The 4,234-nt window shown below is 41.4% G+C and overlaps 1 non-coding gene across 1 annotated transcript; it reads left to right on the forward strand.

Annotated features, from left to right (window-relative positions):
• Positions 1 to 740: 740 nt before the first annotated feature.
• On the forward strand, positions 741 to 847 carry LOC126010642 (U6 spliceosomal RNA). Its single transcript, XR_007496661.1, has one exon. It is a non-coding gene; the product is annotated as a U6 spliceosomal RNA (small nuclear RNA).
• The last annotated feature ends 3,387 nt before the right edge of the window (positions 848 to 4,234 follow it).

A 4,234-nucleotide genomic window follows, 5' to 3' on the forward strand; every position in this document is an offset into this window, starting at 1 on the left:
GACCTGCCGGTTAATGGGGGATGGAGCCAGGTGGCGGGGCCTAAGGACAAAGGCCTCCATCCACCATCCAAGCCCATCTTAAGGGCTGTTTTTCTACAGTTGTCTAATTTGTATGCATAAAAAGCCTGCTTGGATTGGCTGAGTTAGAGAGGCGTCCGAGCAGCCTTATAGTGATTGGTCCCTTATCATAGGCACCTTCTCTGGCAATTCCCTGGTGGTGTCAGTTAATCTCCCCCACTACATAAACCAAACAACACCCATTCTCGGACCCTAGCACTGAACCACTAACAAGGTTAGCTGGGTTTTGCCAGAAGTGGCCCCCAGATCTCTTGAGTACTGTTTGGGAGCCCCCAAGAAAGAGATTTGGAAACTCTGCAGCCTGATTTTTTTTTTGTTTGTTTGTTTCGTTTAGCAGCATATTGAAACATTTTTCGGGATATACTTGGTGTATAAGATGACCCCCGATTTTCAGTTGACTTTTTTTGTTTCAAAAGTCATCTTATACACCGGAAAATATGGTAAGAATGTTCCATATGAGGGGCCGGTGAGGTGGCACTAGAGGTAAGGTGTCTGCCTTGCAAGCGCTAGCCAAGGAAGGACAGCGGTTCGATCCCCCGGCGCCCCATATGGTCTCCCCAAGCCAGGGGCGATTTCTGAGTGCTTAGCCAGGAGTAACCCCTGAGCATCAAACGGGTGTGGCACGAAACCAAAAAAAAAAAAAAAAAAGAATGTTTAATATGGTCCTTACTTCAGCAGCACCTATACTAAAATTGGAATGATACAGAGAAGATTAGCATGGTCCCTGTGCAAGGATGACATGCAAATTCATGAAGCATTCCATATTATTCAAAAAAATAAAAAAGAATGTTCAATATGGCAATAATGACAGAAGCTGGGTTCAATAAGTTTTCCACATTCTTTCAATGAAAAACAATGTGATGTTTTCTATGGTGGTTCATATGTATAAGACAGTGTTCAGTGAGATGTGCTTTAATGAGAAACAAGGACAAGAACAGTTAATCTAAATAGATACGACTATAGCATGTTCATATGTGGATGTATGAAATATGAGAGGTGGTAAGAGAATGGATGAATCACATCCTTTTGTTTGTTTTTGGGCCAAATCCAGCTCTGTGCTGGGAGCTAATACTTGTTACTTGTGGTGCTCTGGAAGCCCCTGGTACCAGTAAACAAGCTAGAATATCCACATGCAAAGCACATGCTCCAGCCCTTGGAGTTAACTCCCAGCCTAATATTTATATTTTGATCTATATGCTGATATTTATCTTTTGCTTTGGGTAAAATATAAGCCCCACTAACATAGCAAAAACAATTGTTTATGTGTGGCGAAGAAAATAGTTAATGTTTTAATTTTTTTATTTCTAACAGAAACCTCTACAAAAGTTATCGTATTTTAAAGTTAAAGCTTCCTTAAAAACAGTTTAATGTCTTGTCAACTAAGTAACCTGAGAAGTTAACTGATTTGCTCAAAGCAGTTATCAAATCTATGTGAGGGACAGAGTTAGATGCCGGACGCCAAGCAGCAGCTCAGCATCCCTTGTAGAGCCACACAACACCTGCAAATGAGTCCCACTGAAGTGCTATCATGTGGCTGATTGAATCAGTCTGTAGGCACAGCCATTGGTGGATTGAGGGTAGATCTTGAAATGGTCTAGATTAGGCTGGAGAGATAGTATAGCAGGAAGGGCAGTTACCTTGCACACAACCAATTAGGGTTCAATTATTGGGATCCCATATGACCCCCAATCTTGCCAGAAGTGATCCAGAGCACAAAATCATGAATAAACCCTGAGATTGCTGAGTATATCCCACCCACCCACCCAAAAACATAGCCTACTGAAGAGCAAAAAGAACACTCTAGGCATGAAAAATGTTCAACCAGCCTGTTTGACAAGGTTAAAGCTCTCTTTAACATCCTCTATTGTAAAGAATTCCATTATCCTCGGTGTCAATGACAACTTTCATCTGTAAAGCACTAAGGTGAGTAACTAGATGCCAAGAATAATTAAGCAAGTCCTGTAACTAAAGGAGGCTAAGGGAAGTGACCTCTGTTCAGTGCAGGTCAGACCAAATGAACAAATTAGAGAGAATCAACAAAGAACCAAATCATTATAGTTTCTTATTCGAATGTGCCATCCTGGCTAAGCAATAATTTTCCAGCTAACACTAACAGGTAAAATTCAGTTTGGGGAACTGGGGACTTTGATTCTTGCACCGTTACATTTGTACTGCACCTGTGAGGGTGGAGCTCTTAGCAACAACCATCCTCTCACCTCTTTACCCAATTTCCTCCAGGGATATGAATCCCAGGAATAAAAAGATGTTAAGCCATCTTGTAGTCAAGCCGAAGAGGGCCCTTTTCATCTTTGAACTGGTTAGAGGAATATTTCTGTTCAATCATAGTAACACCTTCAGTCACAGGTATTCCAGAACTCATCTTTATATTCCCCCCTTGAATTTATTTATCATTTCTCCTTAATTTGCAGAGGACATGGGTTAGGGAGTGCTAATTTATGTGTGGGGAGCTTACCCAAATGGTAAATACTACTTACACTGACTTGTTTATATTGGCTTGGATGACAGACAACAGAAGAATGCAAAATATTTGTCTACAATGGAGAACAATTTGTTGTCAGAAGTCAGTTCTCTAGGAACAGAATTACAGTAGCTTTTTTGTGTCATGGACACAAAGTCCTTTATATTTTATTTCCTGTTTTCAATCAGGGGATATCTGTTATTGGTCTTCTCAGGATTCAAAGGAGCTAAAAGGTTAGTATTTAAACCTGCCACTCAGGAGGAGGAAGAACAGAAATGAAAAACTAGGTGCAAGATAGAGGAGAGCCATGCTACCATGAAGGAAGCCTCCTTTTTTTCTTCCCTTTTAAAATTATTTATAGCCATGTATCACATAGTTGATCATATCATCATTATTTATTTCTAGGTAAGTGAGAGAGAAATTATTCAGAAAGGAAAAAAAAGAAGGAAAGAAAGGTATAGCAACAAGAAAATTTGTGAAAATTATTGTATCTCCCATGAGGTCATTAAGTCATCATTAGAAAGTTTAGTAAGCTCTTGTTCTAAGTTGATCATTCAGTTACTTCTTTTGTTTCTGAACATTAGGTGGCTTCTAGATTGGCATCTAGATTGGTATGTTTCTAAGGGACAGTTTTTTTTTTCAATGGAGTTGTCCAGGAATTCCAAGCACTATTGCTGATACTGTGGCTTTTGTGGGGCATGGTTTTGGCTACCAGTGCTTCCTGAAGCACAAGAAAGTGCATGTGTGTATGTGTGTGTGTGTGTGTGGGGGGGTATACCCACACTCTCAAAAAAAAAAAAAAAAAAAGCCCTGGTGATATGAGCCTAAATACCTGCATACCTGGAGTTTTGGTCAGATTGGTGTCTCTGCAGAGCTGTAGAAGAGTGGTGAAAAAGGGCCATTGGCAAGCAGTGATTGTGGGTGATGGGAGCAGCAGATGTGACGTTGGCAGTGTGAGGTGAGGATGTGGCCCATTTCTCCTCCTGAGATTGCCAGCTTTCAACTGTGTGGCCAGTGTACCCATAATTTTTTATGGATTGTTTTACATCTCCTTTGAGAACAGAATGAGTTCTCAATGAGTTTTAGAGCTGGCTGAATGCAGACAAGGTGACTATGTTTGTGAGGAAGCCTCCTTTCATTTTTTTTGGGCCACACCCGGTGACACTCAGGGGTTACTCCTGGCTATGTGCTAAGAAATCGCTCCTGGGAAAGCCTCCTTTCTTGAGATGATTTTGCCCCTCTCAATTCTGATCCAGAATGTGTTTTTCTTTTTTTTTTTTTTTTTGGTTTTTGGGCCACACCCGGTGACGCTCAGGGGTTACTCCTGGCTATGCGCTCAGAAATCACTCCTGGCTTGGGGGGACCATATGGGACGCCGGGGGATCGAACCACAGTCTGTCCTATGCCAGCGCTTGCAAGGCAGACACCTTACCTCTAGCGCCACCTTCCCAGCCCTCAGAATGTGTTTTTCTTGCATTTTAACCTCTAAATGAAATCTCTCATTTTTCACTCTTGCTGAGGAATCTTAGAGTAGTTTGGAATTATCTCAGAATAAAGTTTCCACTCAGCCTCTCTCTAGGTATCACTCCAGAATTCCTCCTCTTCACTATAGCATTTCAGCCTGTTCCAAATTGCTAATGCAGAAACAGGCTGACTAGTCCTTAAGAAGTACAATGT

The sequence above is a fragment of the Suncus etruscus genome, chromosome 5 (genome assembly GCF_024139225.1).
Source record: "Suncus etruscus isolate mSunEtr1 chromosome 5, mSunEtr1.pri.cur, whole genome shotgun sequence".
Classification (NCBI taxonomy): domain Eukaryota; kingdom Metazoa; phylum Chordata; class Mammalia; order Eulipotyphla; family Soricidae; genus Suncus; species Suncus etruscus.